Consider the following 24,245-nt stretch of genomic DNA (forward strand, 5'->3'; position numbering starts at 1 on the left):
CAGCCTGTATTTGGAAACCACGATCTAGTTTGCTACTGGGGAGTCACTGCTCTAGGTTCTCTTAGCAGACAGAGTTAGCAAACATATGTATGTATAGTAACCCACGTATATACACATCTCTATATTAATTTCTGTATCTATCTGATGATTCTTTATTCAATATTGCTCGTTGTGGATTTATTTGCAGATTTCAGGAAAATGAGCTATTCTGTGATAGCTCATGATTTACCAAAATCAATAGCCCTAAAACTATATAAAACCTTGAAGTGGTATGTCTCCTTTTCCTTCCCAAAAAAGTTGGGGACTAAGAATTGCCTTAGAACCCTATAGTTAGGCCTCGGAAAGATAAATTATCCATGGTGGATATCCCAAAACTTTGGGAGCCCCTGGAGCCTCTGAAATCCTATCCCAATCTAGTGAGTTCCAGGAAGGAAGTAGTTTTAACGCCGGGTACCAGCTATAACTTAGCAATTCTTCCTCCTAGAATGGAGCACATCTGGCTAATATGAAGCTACTTTCTCCTTTGTGACCACAGATTATGACTGCATGGCCAATAGGGAACCAGGCAAGAAATCTTAATTTTTATCTCAATTTAATTAAAAGTATCATAAGACTCTAAAATCACGTGATTATTACTTAAGTAGAAAAATAAAATGAACGTAAAAGACTTTAATTAGAGATTCATTTTTAAGGATTTGAGTTAGTTCTCAACTTCTAGGTCATTTTCCTATCCTACCTTTGTTTTGTGTTAGACAAATATGTTACACTGCATAGTCCAAATGACTGGAAAATTATGTAGCAGAAAGTATTAGAACAGTCAAAAATTACTCTCTAGGAAATTTTACAATAAAATACTATGTATAATTTGCATATTCTTTAAAAGGGATACTTTTCAATACAAATGCAGTATAAATTCTGATTTTACTTACTGTTAAAGGCTGACTCTTGTTTGAGAAAATGGCCTTCTTGCTGTATATTTTTGGTTTAGTGTTGGCTTCTTTCAAATCTGAACAATTAAAAAGAAACAAGATTTTCAATACAAACACATGTTCAAAAAGTGTACACATGTACACAGCCTAGGCTGCCAAAACGCACATGCCCAAATAAATTTACCTTCTCTACTAGATTTCAATCTGAATGTTTGCTTTCCCATGGCCTATAATGCTTCATATTCTCTAGAAGTAACAGACCACAAAATGATTCATCATAAATCATGCGGGACGGGAGAATCTTTTTAAAATTATTTCATAAAAGAAACATGTATTAGATTCACTTCACCTACTTTCCTATTTCCATCACTAACATGAATGAAGCCCCTTTCCATCTTTTATGTCACATGAATGATGATACCTCTATTACTGTGCAGACTTAAGAAAAACTAGACCTTAAACGGATTAATAACCTTGAAAGTTAATGTTTGATAAGTTATACATTGCAAGAACGATCCTTAATAAAATATAACTTCATTCTAGATGACACATGGTTAGTAAGCCTAAGGTGACAATACAGTCTTGTGCCACAACCACTTAGGCAAGGCAAATGCAGCACACCCCTTGCGAAGCAGACTTTTCAGAGGATGAACCAGAGAGCAGATCATCTAAGTAAATGGTCCTAGGGTCTTAGGATTCACAACCTTATCTCTTATGAAAGGCTCAAGGATCCTAGAATTGCTGTATTTTCCATCAAGACAAAACAGCATCTAATGCCAAAAGCCTTATCATCAGGGCTTGAATAGCGCCAACATTGAGACCTGACATTCTACGCAGTCTAACCTACATGAAACTCTACAGTGTTTTCTCTTTTAAATCTGTACCGTTTAATTTATATTTTTATAATCTGAAACTTTAAATTTATATAATTTTAATTTATTATTTACAAAAGCTATTTTATTACTTAACACTTGGCACAAACGTAGTAGACTATGAAGATAAAAATTTTCCCATTTTGTTAACTCTAGCAGGAAATAATATAAATCATAGCCAACGTATTTTGCCTGTTTGTTTATTTCTCTGGCATTGTTTAGTACTTCTATTTGAAAAATGAAAGAAAATCTTTTCACTTTAGAAGGCTGAGGCATGTGGATTCCTTGAGCCCAGGAGTTCGAGACCAGCCTGAGCACTACAGCGAAATCCTGTCTCTACAAAAAATAGAAACATTAGCTGGGCATGGTGGCGTGTGCCTGTAGTCCCAGCTACCCAAGAGGCTGAGGCAGGAGGAACTCTTGAGTCCCGGAGTTCAAGGCTGCAGTGAGCTATGATCACACCATTGCACTCCAGACTGGGCAACAGAATGAGACCCTGTCTCAAAAATAAAAAAGGAAACTTTTTAATACAGACTCAATATCAAAAATAAAGCAACAATTTTCTTTTCAGAATGGGACACGTTCTTCTTTAGAAACAGCTTATGTGTCAGTGTGTTATGCCCGCATGTTTTATGTTTTCTGGCTGTGACTGCTGACCGGTATCATGGCAATTTACATAAACACACTCTAATTTGTTAGCCAGAAATGAAAGGAGTACCCACAGCGAAACCGCTCATTACACACAACACGCAGAACACATGAGAGATGAGAAACAACTTTATCTACGACAGATTACCACTTGGGGGTTTTTTGGTTTTTGCATTCTTTTTTTTTTTTTTTACATTTAAGGCAACTATTAAAAAGGGTTCAAACGTGAAAACAAAAGGAAAGAATTTTAATCTAAAAAACTGAACAAAATCTGTATGTAAAAATTAAAGAATGTTGATTCCAGGTTAAGATTAAGTTGTACCAGCTTTCCTTGATACTTGTGCCAATTTTCCTTTGAAATACGTACGTATTTCTTCAGAAGTAGATGGACAAAAAGTAAAGATTTCTAGAAACTGGTATCTATTCCTAGTGTGTAGCTCCAAGTGTTGACTCAAACAGAAAACTTGGCTGGTTCTCACTACTGTCAGAGTCAGACAGATTTAGGTAACCTTTCCCCAGGCCCCCTCCTGCTACTAGTCCTCCTCCTTCTGAACCCATTCAGAATTGCGCTGTATCTTAGAAGGAATCATCTCCAGACATGAAACACAGTAGGGCAGAGACAAGATCATTCTGCGGGGGAATAGACACCAAGGACTGCAGTTCTTTCACCTCTGCCATTTGGTCAATTAACTCAAGACTGGTTTATATTCATTTGATTATAAACGCCCTACCGATCATCTCTAGAAGCCAGAGAACTGGGCTGTGAAGACAGCAGACAATTGCCTCACACTTCAACACAGCCCACGTTAGATAGGGGCTGCTCATCTCTACTCACACAATGGTTTTACATCTGGAATGGGATTTTTACCAGAACCTAAGTAAATAATAAGGCAGGCCAAGGGTAGTTTACTCAGACTAACTTGTCAGAAATGAAATAAATGGTGAAGTTGACTTAAGTTATAGAAAAATATTTAACAATGGAAAGAATTGAAAACTTACCAAAGAATTACTTCCCCCAAAAGCTATTAGTTTTATAGGTGATTTTTTAAAGCTTTCAAGGAAGAGATAATTTTCCTACATAAGCTGTTTCTAAGTAGGAAAAAATATAGTGACATAATTAACTTTTCTGGAGTATCATAACACTGATATTAAAACCTGACAACAGAGAAAAACATCAGTCCCACTTATCAATATTGATTTTAAATAATAAATAAAATGCTAATTAACAAATTAAATCCTCTCTTAAAATAATGAGCCCCTGTAATCAAGTTAGATTTATCTCAGAAAGGCAAAGAAGATTTAATATTTGAAAATCTATTAAAATGTGTCACAGCACTAGGTCAAAAAACCGAATGATTACTACAAAAATGACAGAAACAGTACTCAGTAAAATTCAACATCCATTCTTGACAAAACTTCTTTTAAAAATTATGAAACTTTAAGAACAAGAATATTAATCTCAAACTTTATAGTCAGTATCATCTTAATTGTGAAATACTGGAGCACCATTTCCCAAAATGTATTCTATAGATAACTTGTTCCCTAAGATTTTCCAACAGAAAAGGTTCTACCATAAAATAAATTTGCATATGGTCTTCATTTTTTGAGATTAATAAAGTACATTAACATAGTATGTACTCTGTAAACCTTGTAATTTAAAAAACAAAACCACCATCAACAGTAACAATCTGCTTCTCAGTTTAATTCAATGGTTCTCAAACTTACTTGAACACATGTTTTTAATTTCTTATTATTTCACTCTTCAACTCACTTTACTGTGGTTTTTGTCACCTACCTTTCTACTGAAACTTAAGTACATGTCATCTCCTTCCTGCTAAATCCATTAGACTTTTCTTGACTTCAATTCTATTTTTCCAGTGGCATGCTGGTAAATATTTAATTGGCTCTCCTTGCAGAGAAAAATGCCCTGATTGGTAGTGTTTGCCAATTTTTGTGGTGTAAATAATCCCACCATGACTGATTTAAAAGCAGCACAAATATTACAGCGTATTTCCACTACTCAGATATCATGAACATGAATCATCTCAGCAATGTAAAATAATTAGGAAGTGGTGTGCTTTGTGTACTTATTACTTTTTAATATAATTTGTTTAACTGTATTCAATTTAAGCGTTAATAATAGCATGCATAACAATTGGCTCAATAAAATTCTGAAAATTTAACAACGTGGCTCCAGCACATCACAGTCTCTGCCTCTGCAGCATTTGATATTTTGCCCATCCTCTACTATTGAATCTGTCTCTTCTCTTGACTCCTTGAGATCAGTTTCTCCTTTTTTTTTTTTTTTTTTTTTTTTTGAGACAGGGTCTTGCTCTGTCACCCAGGCTGGAGTACAGTGGTGTGATCATGGTTTACTGTAGCCTCAACCACCCAGGCTCAAGTGATGCTCTCACCTCAGCCTTCCAAGTAGCTGGGACTACATGTGTGCACCACCACACCCAGCTAATTTTTCATTTTTTGTAGAGGCGAGATCTCCTTATGTTGTCCATGCTGATCTCTAACCCACCTTGGCCTCCCAAGTGCTGGGATTACAGGTGTCAGTCATCGTGCATGGTCTCCTATTATCCTACCATATGATGACTATCTTAGTCCCTTTTCCTGGTACCCCTTCTTTCTGAGCTTTTCTATTTTGTGCTCTCCAAGTTTCTTCTTGGCCTTCGTCTCTTCTTTATATTCTTGCCCTCAGCACTCTGACTCATAAACACATCTACTCGCTTACAGCTCCCAAATCTCTCTCTAAACACAAGTTCTCTCTTGAGAGTTCCAAGGAAAAACAATTCAACACCTAATTGGACAACTCCTCATTCCCTGAAAAATTAAAAGAAATTCCCTTCTTTACCGGGGTCTTTCAAAATACATTAAAGAAAATTCAGTTTATAATCACAAAGCATCTTCTCATATACTACTTCCCTTTAATTTCCCCTTAATTCCCTTTAATTTTCCTTTAAATGTTTTCACACACCATGCTCTCCAAAGTGTCTCCTTCACCAAAGGCCATCCTACCTACACACTCTTTATTCCCAGTCCAGGAATTTCACGATCTCTCCCTCTTCCTCTGATTCCCAGCACTTTGTTATGCATATCAACCCAAATCTTCTGCTTTTCATGACCAGTTCCTTTCTACTCATTCTTTAATTCTTCTTCATAAAAATATAGGACTGACCTTGTAAGATCAACTTTTTTAAGAGTAGGGGAAGGGATTACCATACTGTCAAATTACAATTCTCTGTGGTGAGTTGGGGCAGGTGGAAGTATGTGAACACTCACAAATGACTAATTTTTGTTCCATGCAAGTAAATAAATGGATCTGTCCCCTAACCCCACCATAGCTGACTGATTCAGTCAGAGGCCAGACACAAGATGAGCCATTTACATTCCTCTCCAGATTTTTACAACACTGATAAAATCTGCTATATTCAATTGACCTCTATATCCTGAGACAAAATAAAATGCCTTTAGATTAAGAGGAATTTAAGAAAGAGAGACAAAAAAAAAATTTTCCTAACAGTGGTTGATTTTAAGTGATGATGAAGTCAGCAAACATAAAGATTTGGTGATCTAATTTACCTTGTCATAAGCAACAATAGGTACTTTCAAGTTGCTTACTACTTACAAGACACATAAGCTCATTTGCAGTGAATTAACACAACTAAGAGTTTCAATTTAATCCACTGTCACATGTGAATATGGTTACACTTGTATAGGTCTAATTGTTAAATGTGGAATAGTGGTGGTGGTGGTGATGGGATGTGGACATCTCATTCCCTGGAAAGCCAAATACTTGCAAAGTAGGCTCTTGTGCAGGACAGGGTGGCTGGATTCAGACTGTCTGGGTTCAAATCCTAGTTTTTTATCACCTGGGAGGTTATTTTACCTCTCTGTTCCTGTTTCTTCATCTGACTTTAATACTGTATATTGGGGGTCCCTCACCCCAGGGCTGTGAAACAGTAGCAGTCCATGGCCTGTTAGGAACTGGGCCACATGGCAGGAGATGAGCGGTGGGTGAGCCAACATTACTGCCTGAGCTCTGCCTCCTGTCAGATCAGCAGCAGCATTAGATTCTCAAAGGTGCAAACCCTATTGTGAACTGTGCATGTGAGGGATCTATGTTGCATGCTTCTTAAAAGAATCTAACTAATGCCTGATGATCTAAGGTGGAACAGTTTCATCCCGAAATCATTTCCCCCTGCCACCAATCTGCTGAAAAACTGTCTTCCATGCAACCAGTCCCTGGTGCCAAAAAGGCTGGGGACTGCTGATGTACATGGCTATTGAAAGAATAAAATGAGATAATGTATACAATGTGCTTAAAACAGAGCCTGATATAGAATACGCATTCAACAAATATTAACTATTACCATCAAGAGCTAGATGACTTCTTTGGTGCTTAATTATGGAGTAATCATTTAGAAGGATGGTTAAATGACATTTTGGTTCAGGATTAACTGCAGAATGATCTAAAGGCAGAGAGAATGGAGAGAAAATGTTCTCTAAGCACAAAATTGTATGGTTACATTTATAAATTGATTGTAAAAGTCCAAAAAGTTATGATGGGTATTTGGGATTAGGAGGTAGAATGACACTATAGATTTGAAATATTAAGCAACAATTATTTGTTGAGCATCTGCTATTTGTTAGCAGTATTCTAGACAATAATGATACAGAATTAACAAAACAAATATTCCAGCTTTTTTATGACTGCACATATGAAAGTATAATAAAAAATTAGATGCTGAAGACACCTGCTATGTCCGCATTTGGAAAAAAGAAGGCAGAAACCAAGGTTGTTAAAGACAATTAGAAGTTATTCAACAACCATTATGCTTACAAAAATTTATGACTCAAAGTCTACCGACCTCCTTCTACCAATTTGAAGATTAGTGATTTAATACTTAAAAAAAATCAATCAAAATCCATTTTTAAGTGATATCCAACTTTATTTCATCTCATAAAGAGCAACATAACATTTTGTTAATGTTAAATTCAGAAAAAAAAATCCCTATTTGATCATGTGTTTAGTAGATAAAAATATACTTCACTTCCATATTACAGTCAGAGACAACCAAAGGCAGAGACAGTAGGAATTGGGAAAGAGAGGAAAGGAAGCAGAAATTCAGAGGGAGAGAAACAGAGACAGAAAAAGAAGGAAAAAAGAAAACATAGGGAACACCAGGAAAGAAAAAGGGGAGAAGGGTAGAGGGAACAAGAACAAGAGCTAGCGCCACAACTGAGGCGAAAAGAGGAGGAAAGAGAGGAAGAGAGGAAGGAAAGAAGATAGAAGAGAGGAAAGGCTCAGACATTCCGATTAGTCAGAGGCAGTAACTTTTCCATGTTCAAGCTCAGCTATTTACTTTGGGTATCAGTATCAGAGAGAATCGTCATTGGTTGTTAAATATTAAGAAATTAAGGAGCCACCAAAATTACTCAGCCAAAAAGTTTTCCCATTGTTATTACATATAAATACGACTTTAAAGAAACCATCTTTGCTTCTCTCTGCATTCACGTTTTCCTTTGCTCATACTATTTTTCCATTTGAAATATTTTGTCCACCCTCACCTCACATTCGTTCAACAATATTCAATAAACATTTATTGGGTAACTACGGTATAATACCAGGCACATGTGAAATTTTTACATATATCTTAATGAAATGTATAAGCCATTTTAATAATACACAATGAAAATTGGCTATTTTAACAAAATATTCTACTAGACTTGAAGTGAAACAAATTTTTTTCTTCTGCAGCTAACATTTTTCTTCACCTTTTACCATAAGCATTAAAATCATCCTCATGAAAATAATGTCCTTTATCTGAGTTAAAAACATTCTAGAATTCCCCTTAAAATATAGTAAGACTATCACTCCTATAGGAGTCTACGTCCTCCACATCCTCTAAAGTGCGATTAACCTGTGATCATTCTAGCTGTTAAACATAACAGTTTGACATTTGCAGTAACTAGTCACATAAGTTGAACAATAAAAGTTATTTCACCCAGTTAAAATGACATCCCAAAGACATCCTCAAGTGGTCACGCCTGGTCTTGTTCAACCACAACATGACATCATGGGGGCAAGAACGAATGATTTACAGGTGGGCAGCTTGACTGCAATTTATGTAACTCACTTCTGCAGAAATTTGCATGACTTGTGACACACATCACGTGAAAGAGGAACTTACTATAAATATTAAAGTTGGAAATAAGTGTCTGAGAAAGCATTAGAGAATAGTACTTGCTTTAAAAAGAACTGTGGAACTAACTGTACAGATAAATTCAAAATTGAATCTGCATGCAAATTTAGGTAAACATAATTACAAGTGCTAACAGAAACAGACAGAAACTTAGTATCTGATGTTTCGATACAGCCAATCATGAAGAAAATACGTCCTACTAAGTTCATATTAGAGAATAGGGAATCATGGCACCTTAGGGTTACACAAGACCTTATAAGTTACCTAGTCCATTTCTCCCGCCAAAGCAAGACGTCTTGAGAGATGATTCAGACTCTACACAAATATGTCCAATGACAAAGCACTCACTTTCTCACAAATCATCCTTTCCCACTGTGGGACAGCTGTAGTTATTAGAATGCTTTCCTTATGCTGAGCTGAACTAGACCTCCCTTTAATTTCTAGCAATCCTTTGAAAAAGAAGGAGGATTATTTATGTAACGGTGAGCTCCACAAGAGAAGGTGCCAGTCCATCTTGCCTACTGCCCCGGTCCCAGTGTCTAGCACAAGGGGTGGGACATTATAAAGGAGCCATAAAACATGACTGCCTGGCCAGGCACGGTGGCTCACACCTGCAATCCCAGCACTTTGGGATGTTGAGGCGGGCAGATCACTTGAGGTCAGGAGTTCAAAACCAGCCTGGCTAACATGGCAAAACCCCATCTCTATTAAAAATACTTTTAAAACCTAGCTGGGTGTGGTGGTGCATGCCTGTAATCCCAGCTACTCACGAGGGTAAGGCAGGAGAAGCGCTTGAATCCAGAGGCAGAGGTTTCAGTGAGCCAAGATTGTGCCACTGCACTCTAGCCTGGGTGACAGAGTGAGGCTCCATCTCCAAAAAAAAAAAAGACTGCCCTACAGCAGTCAGTCATCAACCCCACTCATTCATCCTTTAGGGCGGTGGTCTTCTAACTCTGGGATGAAGGAAGTTTCTTGTCTCTTACACCCACTGTGGATATTGCTATGAAATGCAAAATTATGTGCTTGAATATCATAATAATATTAAAGTTTTAAAGGCTTACCTTCAAATCTATCTTTACCATGTGCCAGGTCCGTAACTAACACTTGTGGGGCAGCATCAAGCCACAGACCACACTTTGAGCACCACTCTCTGCTTCAGAGCATCGTCTACATCTGTCCTTCCACTTCACTCTCACAGGCCCTCCTCACGGTATGTCCAGATTTTGCAGCAGCCTCCTGACTGCTTTCCCTGCATGCTACTGCCAAATCAATCTTCTGATTCAATCATCTCACCCCTCTTCTTAAGATATGGAATCTCCCCGTTCCTCCTCCTGACTGCTTTCCCTGCATGCTACTGCCAAATCAATCTTCTGATTCAATCATCTCACCCCTCTTCTTAAGATATGGAATCTCCCCGTTCCTTATGAGATAAAACCCACACTCCTTCTCCTGCATTCCAGACCCTTTATCATCTGGCCTAAAATCTACACTTCCAACCATGTTTCTCACTAACCACATCCATGCACTCTCCACTTCAAACTGGTTAATCTCTGCAAACCTTCCCCTAACTCTATGCTTATTCGCTATTCCAGGCTTTGTTTTCTTATACCGGAAATTATTTTCTCTTTTGGCTACCTCAAACCAGGAACTTTTTTTTTCTTAATTTGAGGTAAAATTCACAATTTAAAATGTATTTATGAAGTGTACAATCCAGTGGTATTTAGTAATTCTTAAAGCTGTGCAATCATCACCTCTGTGTAGTTCCAAAACATGTTCATCACCTCCAAAGGAAATCCTGTACCCATTAAGCAGACACTCCCCCTTTCCTTTCTCTTCAGCCCCTGGCAACTCATCTGCTTCCTATCTCTATGGATGTACCTACTCGGGATATTTTGTACAAATGGAATCATCCTTTAATTCCCTTCTTGTTTCTTTTTCTGTACTGTTTTTAGTATTTTTCGTGAGGCTAACCTGTCAATCCCTGAGTTTCTGAAGTTTAGTTCAATTCCCACTTTCTCTATGAGGCTTTACCTGGCTGTGCCCTCCACTCCACACTGATCTTAGCCTTCTCTGAATTTCCATAGCATTTGTTTTCTCCCTTTACTTATTTCGGCCCTTAATACTGCTGTGAATTGTTAGTTACCAGTTTCAACATTACCCCTTCTTGGCTCATGTAGATGATAAGCTCCTAGCTACAGAAGCTCTGGTATCTCCCTTTGTGCCCAGAACCAACTTGAACACATGTGCAACTCTTTGTGTCTGGCAATATATGAAGGAATAATAAATCAAGAGAACTGAAGTCTAGATGATGAATAAGAGAAAGCCTCAAACCTGTTTCAGTTCTTTATCCTTCCTTATATTATCTTCTCTCAGTAAGAGAAGCATCTGCTTGTGTCTAGCAGGGCACTTCTTTGCCCTAGTAGCTGAACAGGTGTGGTGGCAGAAGGAGAATGGCAGGTTGCCCAAGGGTGGAGAGCATGGAAGTTCCTTGCATTGATCTTTAGTGAGCAGACTCTTACCTTCATTTTACACCCACAGATGAAGGCCTATCAAGAAGAGTGGGTGTCCAGAGATGTCACTCCATCTATTTGCTTTGCTTGTATATGTAAAGCAGTTTCTTTGGTATTTTGAGGTTGCTCATTAACACATATCTACCTTGTAAAAGGAGATTAACTGTTAAATAATTGTGATGATAATACTTGTGATTCATATATGAACTAGCTGAGCAACTGAATTAAATGACATCTTATACACAAATGAGGCCAAAACTTGATAGTGTTTTATCTAACATTGAATGAAGTTTAAGAAGAAAACCAGTTTCATTTTACGCATGAGTAGTAAGTCTGAATAACATTTTGTACTGGGCATTACTGTAAACTTTTCTCCAACTGTGGTATTAAGCAGAGTTTGTTACAGTTGCCACTGAAGGTTTCCAAACAAGAATGCAAAACAATACTCTGGTCCTCAGGCCATTAAAAAACCTGTTCTTCTGACCAGAACAACTACAAGGTCCAACATAGAATGTTGAAGTCTATAATTAACATTTTTCCCTTTCATATCCCATTTTGCCTGCTTTTGAATAACAAAATGGAAATTTCTCCTGGCATTAGTTCCATATCATTATGTATCATAAAAACAATACATAAAATAGGAATTAATATTTTAAAGAGTAGTTTAGGAAATTCCCTAAGATTGTGGAGAATCCCATACAAGTGATATTGAAAAAGCACACACTTGTCCTCAAAATAAAATCGAGTTGAAAAGTATTAATAAAGTGTATATAGTGCACCCAGTTTCCTGTGCTGCTGGCTGGGAATTAGGGAAGGTATACAGTGCACAGCAAGGTAAACAGAATAAGAACTACGATACACATTCCTATCCTCTAAGAACTAACAATTTTGCTTGGTACATGGAATTTTCCCATGAAAATTGTAAGACACAATAGCAAATAATCAGCAAACATGTGTAACACAGAACATGGAATATATCAGATTCCATTTCAGAGTAGATCTGATTTCTAGTTACGTTTTACTTAGGCTTATATTAATATTTGCATTTTCTGAATTCAAAAGCTGGTTTCACCTCCTTTGAGAATGAAAAAAAAAAAGCTGGGACCAGGATAAATATTTCATACACAAGATATATGACAAAGAAAGTCAATCTGACATTAAAAATTTTAATGTTCACAATAAAAAGAAATTAATTGTGGCTGTATTGTGCTTAGTTAAGATCAAAGATCACACAGAAGGCTAAGTCGAGTACACAGCATGAATTACATGAATGACTTAAAGACACAACCACGGCAATGTGCTGTGTTCAATCACTTAGTCATTTTCTCAGCTTTTATTGAGCCGTGGTAATTTGTGTACCCAGTGCCAGATACTGCTATGTCTCACCATTTTATAAGGTCATGATTATAGGTGGGCAGATTTAATGAGTGGTCATTTGGTAAATGTTTATAGAACCAAATAAATTAACTCTGTTGAAATTTGCAAAATTTGAAGGTTTTGGTTACCTCTGTATTGAGTTACACTGTTAACATTTCATGGCCCTGTATATATGAAAGAATTAATTCTACTTAATTTTACATAACGTCCATCAAAACTGACTTTCCTCATCATTTTTTCCCAAAAACTTCATGTGGTTCAGAATTTATTTCTAAGCGATCAATACGATATTTTCTGTCAACTTGAAAACAGAACTGAAATAGTAAACAGTTTGTGAATACAGAAACTGAAAATAGCTATAATAAGTAATTTGATCAAAATAATTTGGTTGTTTAAAATAGAATCTGAGTCTCCTTTTACTCAAATATTATATTCTAAGCTTGTAAAAGTTTGTAATGGCCTTTTAAAGAGAAAGCAGCCAACTTTATCTCCCAAGAAAAAAAGTTTTTTTGATGTTAATGGGACATTCTCCATGAACTTTGTTTTACATTTTGTTAGGGGTAAATAATTTTTTAAAATTAATTAATTTATTTATAAATTAAATTCACTTGGATATTAACCACTTAAATCTACTGTGAAAACATAAATAATCCTTCTGCAAAGTGAATAATCCTCTTGTCATTTGGATTTTCAAGGAAAGTAATAACTTATTAGCAAAGGATTCATTCTTACCTCCTTTGGAATAACTCCATTACTGAGACAGAAATAAATTATAAATATATTATGCATAATATACAATATATAATGTATGCAATATAACCTAAGATAACAGGATAGTAAGAGAGCTAGGAAAAAATATTCAAGGACACAGATTTTCTTCCCCATACCCTATACTAAACTCAGAGAGAGCCACCTGAATTCATGGTGCCTAGCAATGCCATCTAGTTACAAGGCACAGGCCCATTCACCCCCTCTTAGTCACTGTCATTCCCACTGAAAATGTTCTCGTTAAATCTAGATAACAATAATCGTAAACTCAAGGAGGAATGGGATTTGTCTGTCTGTTCATGCTTTACCCTCCTTATCTGAAACAGCTCTTGGCACAAAGTAGGGACTCAATAGACATTTGTCGAATAAATCTACATTTAAAAAAAGCTTCAGGCTGGGCGCGTGGCTCACGCCCATAATCCCAGCACTTTGGGAGGCAGAGGCCAGAGGACTGCTTGGGCCTATGAGTTCAAGACCAGCCTGGCAATATGGCAAACCCCTGTTTCTACAAAAAATATAAAAATTAGCTGGGTGTAGTGGCTCACACCTGTAGTCCCAGCTACTTGGGAGGCTGAGGTGGGAGGCTCACTTAAGCCCAGGAAGTTGAGCCTGCAGTGATCCATGATGGTACCACTGCACTCCAGCCTGGGTGACAGAGTAAGACCCTGTCTCAATCAATCAATCAATCAATCAATCAATAAAATACAAAAATAAAAAGCATCAGTCTCAGTAGATCTATTCTCTAAGGTATCATCACATCGAGTTTATTTTACCCATAAACACATTCTAAGATCTATAAACTAAATATTGTTAGCTGAAGTTTGTCTTGGCTTATCATTAAGGATGAAATCATCCCAAACTAGGGAGGCATACAGAATAAATATTTATAACACTGATATGAAATTTCTAAAAAGCTTTTAAAACTTTAAAATAAAGATTATTCTAGGACATGCCACAAGTTTCACAAAAGAAGTCCCAAAGAAAGTGACAAGAAAAATGTAATCTGTAACCTCTGTAAAAGGCAAAACCACTTAACTTTCTCCTTTGGGATTTCTAGGACAATGCAACAGAAAAGATGAAAAAAGAATTCATTCAAAGGCTATTACTCTGTATATGTGTGTGTGTGTGTGTGTGTGTGTCTATACATATATATAACTTTCACAATGTTCACACCGATTTTAGGAAACCTCTACTCGCTTGCAATTTTACATTTCTTTTTATTTTTAAAATTATTATCACAAATTATATCAAGGGCTCATAATGACCATTTGTAACAGTTTACCTTTGCGTGCATCTGCATCAGCTGCTATTTATAATAAGCGCAACATTCTGTCAGGAGCTGGAAAACTGGATAACTCTATCATGAGGTCATTCAATTTTAGAAAATAAAGGAACATAACAGAAAAAAATTAGAAAAAATAATCAAGAGAGAAGGGCTTTAAAAGAAAGTAACTCTGGAAACTATTTTTTAAAAGCTCTATTTGCCAGCATATGCTAAAGATCAAGTAGATCATGGACCCAAACAAATCAACCAAATTAAACCTTACGTATGGCTGAGAACATTAAGAGGCCATAAAAGTGATGGGTTTCTTTCCCCATGCCAAATGGAGACTAGGCAAGTAAAATGTACAGGGAAGTCCAATATGTGAAATAAAATTTAATGTAAAATAAATTTTGGGTATAATAGGAAAAAATCATGTATTGCCTTGATCTTTATTGATCAGAAGCACAGACACACCAAAAAGAAAAAAAATCTATAAATGTATGCTTTTAATTATAGAAGTAATTTATATTACTGAATAAACTTTGGGAAAGATAGAAAAATATAAAAACAAACAGAAAGCCCTCCATATCTCACTACTTTAATATAACTATTATCACTTTTGTATATTCTCTTCCAGACTTTTTCATATACATACATTTTTGTAAGGTTCCAATCAATAGTTCACATACTCTTTTTTTTCTACTTTTTAAATATTTTTCAGAGTTGTGAGTAGTTTCTAAATTGTCATTATAATTGCATAATATTGTACCTATTGATTATACCATAATTTACTTAACTATTTCCCTACTGTTGGATATTTAAGTTACTTCCAAATATGGGTTCTTATAACAATGCTTTTATGAAACTCTTTGTGTATATGGCTTTTCCTATATCCTCCAGCCCTTTGGGAAAAGTCCCAAAAGTTACAAAACATTGCCCAATGCTTTCTAAGTGGCCTGAACTAAATCTTAGTGACATCAGATATATATGAGTATAAATCTCTTTAATCCTTGAAATTACAGAATTTTAAAATAAAAAAAAAACTATTATCAACAATCACTAGGAAGGGAGTATTTTCTACTATTATTAAACTGTAATTGAGGTTTACAAATCTATATCTTGTAAATCTGTTTAACATGAACCAGTCCTCTAGGGCCGATCATCCTCTGTGATTTTATAAAATCCAGTCTTTGAAGCTGTAGTCTTTGACGCGGAGACTCGGGATTCCTAAGCAGCCATGCTAAGCTAAAAAGAACCAGTGTTGCAAGGTCTAATTAGTGAGCCGGCTCGCCTCTTGACAAAAGCTTATTGACAACACCACTGAGCTTTTCTAAGTAATAAATGATAAGCCAGTGGGGGTAATTTTATAGGATGGTTCCAAGAGATCCTATGAATGGAGAGAGATAGGGCAAAGGACTTAACCATAAGCAAGGGTAAGGCCTACTAGAAATCATCCAAAGCACACTAACAAATGGGCCCCACACTATCAGGTGGGGTGCAAGAATCATCTTGGATCAAGAGTTCCCAAAGAGCATATAAAGCAGAGTCCCTAAAACACAGATTGCTAGGCCCACCCCAGGTCTGGGATGGGGTCCAAGAAATTGCATTTCTAACAAGCTGCCATAGGATGCTCACAATCCCAGGACCACATTTGAAGAACCATTGTCTTAGACTAATTCTTTATTCTTTTTTTTTTTTTTTTTTTTTTGAGACAAAGTCTTGCTCTGTCATCCAGTCTGGAGTGCAGTGGCACAATCTTCTCAACTCACTGCAAACTCCACCTACCGGGTTCAAGCGATTCTCCTGTCTCAGTCACCCAAGTAGCTGGGATTACAGGTGTGTGCCACCATGCCCAGCTAATTTTTGTATTTATAGTAGAGACGGGGTTCTGCCATGTTGGCCAGGTTGGTCTCAAACTCCTGGCCTCAAGTAATCTGCCTGCCTCAGCCTTCCAAAGTGCTGGGATTACAGGTGTGCGCCACGACCAGCTCTTTCTTCTTTATAGAACATTTAAGTGCCTACTAAGCATTGTGCTATACACTGGAATAGAATCCAGTCAGTACCTGCCTTCAAGAAACTGGTATCCAGATTTTTGCAGACATCGAACTGCTCTAGTCCTAAAAGTCACCCAATATTAGCCTTCTTCGCCTGGCACAGTGGCTCATGCCTGTAATCCCAGCACTTTAGGAGGCCGAGGCAGGTGGTTCCCCTGAGGTCAGGAGTTCGAGACCAGCCTGGCCAACATGGTGAAACCCCGTCTCTAATAAAAATACAAAAAATTAGCCAGGCGTGGTGGTGGGCGCCTGTAATCCCAGCTACTTGGGAGGCTGAGGCAGGAGAATCGCTTGAACCTGGGAGGCGGAGGTTGCAGTGAGTCAAGATGGCACCACTGTACTCCAGCCTGGGCAAGAAGAGCGAAACTCCATCTCAAAAAAAAAAAAAAAAAAAAAAATGTTTTTTGAACCTTCTTGAAAACAAAGTGTACAAATACATTATATTGCTTTTAAATAAAATCAGGATGCTTCTAATCAGTTCCAAATTCTTTAAGAAAACATGTAGTAATCCTACATTGCCAAATGCCTGGGTATTTTCTTTACTCTTCTGGATTATACTTGACATATGCAAATGATTTTTGAAGTTTCTACTTCATTTATATTGACATCATTCTTATGTTTGTTTTCCTTTATAAACTTTATCCACCATATAAAACAGAAGAAAGAATTTATATAGGTGCTTTTCTAGATGCAGTCAAAAGCTTGTTTACATAGGTAATTATCAACTGATGGAAAAGAATAACATTTAGTGAGGAACACTTTGGGATTCTCTGTTTTAGATTCACAGACTTTAGCAAGACTTTGTAAAAAATGCATGACGAGTAAGCAATGTGATTAGTCATGAGGCACAAGGGTAGCCCATACCTAACTGCTAAATACCACCTATTAGCTGATTCACAGAATTATGACCTTGCTTTTGAGGTGGCTACTAAGTTTCTGTTTCTAACAGAGATGCACTGGCTTGCCATACTATTTTCAGCAAAAATAAAATTAACTATATATAATTATTATTTTTTTGAGACAGAGTTTCACTCTTGTTGCCCAGGCTGGAGTGCAATGGCGTGATTTCCGCTCACTGCAACCTCCACCTCCTGGGTTCAAGCGATTCTCCTGCCTCGGCTTCCTAAGTAGCTGAGATTAAAGGCATGTGCCACCATGCCCAGCTCATTTGTATTTTTAGTAGAGGCGGGGTTTCTCCACGTTGGTTAGGTTGGTCTCGAACTCCTGACCTCAGGTGATCCACCTGCCTCTGCCTCCCAAAGTGCTGGGATTACAGCTGTGAGCCACTGCGACTGGCGCATGTATGATATTTTATGATCTGTGGATCTGCCAAAGGATTAAGCATTATTTATACTACTTTGGCACATTATTTTCTGAAGTGATTGAAAAGTTCTTCTCATTTCAATCTATTAGGAAGCTACTTTTAAAGCCTGTAAGAGTTGACTCATGAAGAGACCACATAATTTGTCTAACATCACAGAGGAAATACAAGATATAATGAAGTGATAATATTCAGATATTTAATTACATTAAGATAATACTAGCTCATAACTTGAACTGTGATAACATTTCTTAGGTTAATTGATGTTTCAGAATAACTGTTTTGAGGTCAAAAATGGTTCAAGGAAGATCTGTGACTTGTCTTGACTCAGAGAAAAAAAATGATGGGTAAATATATCTTTTTCTATCACTGCTATTCCAAATGGTTATTTTCCTATTTTGTTTCACCATGTCTGGCTTATGAGGAAACTGGGACATGCATTAACTTTATTTTTCCCTCTCCTAAACCCCTCTTTCAAACTTCAAATCTGTTTTCTACTCCTTAAAGGCCTTGTTTTCAGGTAGCAAAGAAACAAGCAACTAGCCTTTCACATTTTTGCTGATAGTGGTTTAGTGAACTAACCCCGCTAGGAACTTTGGCATTTTAAAAGTAGACCCAAAACTTTCAACTTCAAAAACATTTTAAACTTGAATTCAAAGACATTCAAATTCAAAGACATTTTAAGGGGTGAATGACAGCCAGAGGGGTGTGGTCAAGGTTAGGAAGTTCCTTTCAGAACTTCATCTTTGCACTCGAACAGTTTGACAGTTAAGTTTCTCCACTGCCCTCGATATAAAGGAAGACTTACTCCTTAAACATATAGGATGAAAACGTAACCTCTTTCCATTCCCTTTCCCAAATTATCTTCTTTAGTATAGAGCTAGAGAGAATAACAGTGCTAAGTGGCAAACTGAGATGTCCTATGATGTCACCAAGAAGCAGGGTAAATTCTTAGAAATCAACCTTGTATTTTAAGACTATACACAGTAATCATGCAACCTGCTGATTGTGGGAGTTGAGCATACACAGATCTGGTACATTCCTACTCACGGTATTTCCCTATTTCTCTACCTCCCTCATATCTACCTTCTCCTTATCTGTGGCAAACTATGAAGGACTTCTCACCCCACGTTTATGCTAATCTGAACCCTTCTCAGAAGGTCAGATAATCTGTCTCAATATGTCTTATCCACGCATTATAATCCTCTCAGATGAGTCTACAAATTAAAGTGGTGTTTTTTTAAAAATAGTGACATAGTTAAAACCAAGCAATGAATTTATTTTCTAAAGTCAATGAAGTGGAATAAAAATGCTTCCTAAACAGATATTGAATCCAACTGAACTGAACTTACACGATCTAATTTAAATCCCGACTGGAAGGTTTAAAATCTCCACTTAATGGATTCAATTCCTTTATATCTAAAAAATCGCAGTAGGAAAAAAAATTCATGGCACTGTCCCACAAAACATTTTCAAGTTGAGAACAGCCTGGCCACTGAACAGTTGGAGGTATGGCAATGACTCTGAGAAAGCCTACACTGTAGGATTAAGGCACTGGAAGACAACACGGCTCCCCACTACCCGACAGGGATACTCGGCCCACCTACACGCACCAGTTTGAGCCTTTCTTTGCCTTCGCCTCCGCATCCTTTTAGTGAAGTCCCTACTTGGGCTTTGTAGCTTCACACTGCAGCAGGCAGAGTGGCTTGACAGTTCACTGTGCAGTTCGGGGTCCAGAGATGGTGGGAGAAGTCCTCTCCAACAATCCTCAGTCCCTAGTCCCATGCACACAAGCCTCTTCACTGCATCACCCTGTGTGCTGTTACCAGTATCTTCCCATCACCGAGACACTGCTTGCAGAGGCCTCCTGTTTGGCATATTCAGTCCAAGTCCCTTACTTTCTTAAGTAGGAGACACTTCACAACAATATATATCAAAAATTCACATGAAGAATTTAAAATTTATTATTTGGATGGTGCACAACTAATTATAAGTTTTTCCACTTACTCCCTACTAGCAAATAGGTGGGTTATTAGGAGACATCTGAACCTTTCAAGCCACTAAAACACGATTTTTTGGTGAGTGCTTGTTGAAAGAGGCCCATTTTAATGACAAGCACAAGTCACTATTTAGTCTTGTAAGTTTTGACACTAAACTGTCTTCTGATTTGATGGATCCTAGGCCTCATTACAAAATGAACTTGTCCCTGGGGAATATACGTTAAGAATTCACATGGTGTGCCATAAAAATATGCAAAGACTAGAACTTTATCAAATAAAAGCACACAATCTGTGCCTTCTAGATGCATCAGATGTACAATGTTAACATAAGAGGGTCTACACAGGACTCGCAAAGCTGGAATAAAAATAATTACTATGCTGATTTTTGTCCAAAGTCATCAGGGAATGGAAAGTACAATTTTAAATTGAATGATAATAAAATATTCCCAGAAATGGTTTATAAATTGATCACCACATGAGAAGCATGATCTTCAATCTTAATAATCTCAAAGTTATTGAAGTTTGAACTAGAGTAAACTATTAACATTGGTAAAAGAGTTAGCTATGACATAGATATTCATGAAGGTTCTCTTCAGAATATCAGCTCAATTCAATTCAGGGTCATGGTCATATCATTTAAGATACATGGGTTTGCTCATAAAGCCTTAAAATCATAGCAAAAAAGCAAGCAATAATAGCTGCAACACTTTCCCTGTTTCAAAGATGACGAAATTGAGTTAGAAAGGATAAAGAACTTGCCTAAGCTATAATAATTGAAACAGCTGAAAATGTAAACAGTCATACTCTGAATTAAATTCTCGGTATTAAAATATTGATGTGTACTTATTGTTGAAGAGAAATATTTAAAATACGTAAGTCTGTTTTTACAAAATAATTTAAGCATATACTATTATTGGTGACAGATATTATCTAAACATCTACAAAAGTTTTCCCAAAAACATGGCCTATTGTATTTGAATAGATTTCCTCCGAAGAACCTACTTTAAGTGCATTAATAACAGTTTTAAAACATATACTACATAACTCCTCCTAATCTACCTGTGTATTGTGAGAAAACGCAAACAGTAAGAACTTCCAAGAAGATTTCGAATAATCTTAAATCTAAATTTTTGATCTAGAACACTATGAAACTAACTCAGTTGATTCACTAGAGATATCTACACTTGCAAGATGGTTGTTCACAACTCTTACTATTCTTTTGTGGAGTCAAATTAGATCCATTTCAAAGGACCTTTGTAAGCAATTAAAATCACTGCGCTTTTTGTTGCTTTTGGATGTTAAGAGAGAGAGTAAGCAAAGTGGAGATCTACCAGGAAAAATAAGCAAGTTAGAAATTCAGTTGTGGGGGGCGCATACGTTTACGCTTACAGACTAGTGACTTCACCAAGTTTTCTCTATTAGTGAGTTTTTAAAAATCCTCTACAGCTAATATTTATTTAGTGGAATCCTATGAGACCAAAAACTTCTTCCAGTACATTTGCCACACCTAATGACATATTGTATTTCCAAGTGCAAGTGACAATGAATCCAACAGAAAGACACCCACAATTAGAATGACCAACTCTGTCCTATGCATTGGGAATATATAGATGCTAAGAAAGAAGTGAAAGTGTGGGCCAGAATGTGTGAAACGTTCAGAAAATATCATTTTAACATATTTTCCTACTTCATGAAAGCCTCATTATTAATAACGATTTTACATTCTGAAAACTAAATGAAATGTATTATTAATACTTGTATATGTTCCACGGTTGTGCCTTTTACACAGCTTTCATGCATATGATTATCTTGATACTTAAGGTTAGTGGCAAACATCCTTATTGTCAATTTCAGAAGAAGGAAAATAAGTATTTGTTTATATTTATATAACATTGATTAAAAACAATTCGCTATGACCATCAGTAATCCATTTCTAATTCATATTCCTCATGTCACACCTTTTCTCTTGTATACATTTTAAATGTCATAGGAATTTAGAAATTTGCAATTTTTTAAAGCATAATCTAGAATTTTTAAAAAACTAGTTCTGAAACATATGAAAAATGAACATTTAGGAAACTAGTGCTTCAAAGAAAATATTATATTTTATCATTAAAAATAGCAATTGCAAAAACATTTTCAAAGCACCTAAGTTCAATAAAAAATATGATGCCGGTGGACATTTTAGTTTTAATTTTAAAAAGAAATTATATTCTTTTTAATGTGAAAACAACATCTAAAAAGCCTAGGATTCTACAAAACTTTATACCTCACTGATGCCATGGTTTTACAGCAGTTATTGTTTAAAAACTGGAAACAAACTTGTAAATATCAAAAAAGTTTTTGATTTTTTTAAAAAAAATCATTAGTGTTTTTTTTCCTTTAAGTGAGTTTTAAAAGACTGAGATGGCCACCAGTTGATTCAAAGATCTTTTAATTTAAGACATAATTATTAGCAAGTTAACTATCAAATATCATATAATTTAAATCGGGGAGAAAAATTACGTGAAGTACACAGAAGACAAAAATGGATAGTTTTGTAACACTTCATTTTTTGGCTGAGACATTACCTTTAAAGTTTCGTATATTAAAGTGAATATTATGGTACTGTATTTGATTCCAAAGTGAATCTGACTGAAAATATACTTCAGAAAAATTACTTTAAAACTTGAACAGAATGTTTTCATATATTACTCCAAATGCTAACTGGTAGCATCTATGAGTGTTTTCTGTCAAACTCCCCTAAGAGTGGAAGGTATTTCTTTAAGAGAAAAGCCACAGTGAATGTCCATGCCAGTCCCTATACCAGAAAGGTTTTCTAAATCACCTAGCACCATCAGTTGGTTCTGTTCTCAGTCAGCAATCAATCACTTAGCTACAGACAGAAAGCCTGCCATTAAATATCCGAAACCTGTCGAAGATTTGCCCAGGTCCTTTTAAAGAGTGATTTATTGATTGTTCTCTTAATAACTCCAGTGAACTATTTGTCTCACGAATGACAGAAACAGTTGGGGCTAAAATAATGTACTTCAAAATCAGAGTTTTTTCCAGGAATAGGTATTATACAACTCAGTTTATCATTTTGTCTGGTTTTATATCCAAATGATAATGTACACAAATAAACTTTACATTTTGTCCCTAATCTTGCAAGGAAAAGAAGAAAAACTCTAGTTTCTTGATGACAGACGACTATTTTTAACTGGGTATCTTTTATAACAATGACACTATTTTTTACAACCGTTAGCCTACGACCCAAGTGACTTGGATTCTTATAAAACAAGAGCACTGCAAAATAATAATAATAATGACATAAGGATACTATAACTTTGCAAATTTCGGACCTATCACCAACACATTCCAACAAAATGCAATGAGAGTGAGCCAACTCACCTAAGGAAAGGGAATTAAGCAGAATGCAGAAATGCAGCCTTCTTGTCACCAGCAGAGGTAAAGGCCCCTTCCTTACCTACCACTGACCTTATATAAAAGCCGCAGCTCGGTTACTCCCCGTTTCTGACTCCTTACCTTAGGCTCCTCCCTAAACACCGAGGCGTAAAGTACCACGACTACACACCCACCTTCCACCAACAACGAGGGACCTGAGATTTCTGTTAACTTCTGCTGCCTCTACCCCCCTCAGTTAGGCTCCCAAGAGGACTGGTCAGCGCCTGGAACGTGCAGGAGCCCACAACGCAGCTACTTCGCCTTTCCAGCCCCCCGCGGTGCCGCTGGGGGTCCAGGCTGCGCGCTCCATCCGCCGAGGCATGGAGGAACCCAGTCCCCGTCCCCAGTCCCTCCGCCGGGCGCTGGGCCAGAACAACGCGTCCGGGCACGGGGCCTGGCCAGCCCCAAGCGCTCCCCTCGCTGAACTGTCCCGCGGTCCCCGCGCGGCGGTCGCCCCTGGGCTCTGGAGAGCGAACGGGACGTCCCCTCTTCCTCAGCAGGGGTGCAGCGCGGCCTCAAGACGGACGCACACACGAGGATCTTCGCTTCCCCGGGTCCAGACACCCTGCTCCAAAGTTACCCCGGAGCGGCCCCCGCCGCCTGCGCACCTCTGCCGGGAACGCGGAGGTCCCCGTGTCTCCGGCTCCGCGCCCACCCGGCGCTCTCCCGAGGGGGGCTGTCCTGGAAGCCGGGACTCACCGGCTCGCGTCCACTCAAGTCAACACCGGCCACGGCTCTCTATCCCCGCGCCTCTCGAGCTGCCCGCACCCTCCGCCCCTAGTGCGCGCTCTGGTAGACGCGACCCACAGCCCGGGTGCCCTCAGCCCAGGACCCCTTCACCCGGTC

General features: G+C 37.4%; 1 protein-coding gene across 2 annotated transcripts in view; it reads right to left on the minus strand.

Moving 5' to 3' along the window:
• Positions 1-23,679, minus strand: part of PPARG (peroxisome proliferator activated receptor gamma) — a 146,103-nt gene extending 122,424 nt beyond the window's left edge. Inside the window, exons 1-2 of one of the 2 annotated variants that reach the window (XM_031663127.1) lie at positions 23,346-23,679; positions 930-1,006 (exon numbers count right to left, since the gene is read on the minus strand). The gene's annotated coding sequence lies outside the window, so the exon portion shown is untranslated. Of the gene's footprint in view, positions 1-929; positions 1,007-11,180; positions 12,888-23,345 lie in introns of those variants that run through there. The other variant, XM_031663128.1, reaches the window with a different exon arrangement.
• Between the last annotated feature and the right edge of the window lie 566 nt (positions 23,680-24,245).

This window comes from Papio anubis, chromosome 2, assembly GCF_008728515.1.
Source record: "Papio anubis isolate 15944 chromosome 2, Panubis1.0, whole genome shotgun sequence".
NCBI classification, from domain to species: Eukaryota; Metazoa; Chordata; class Mammalia; order Primates; family Cercopithecidae; genus Papio; species Papio anubis.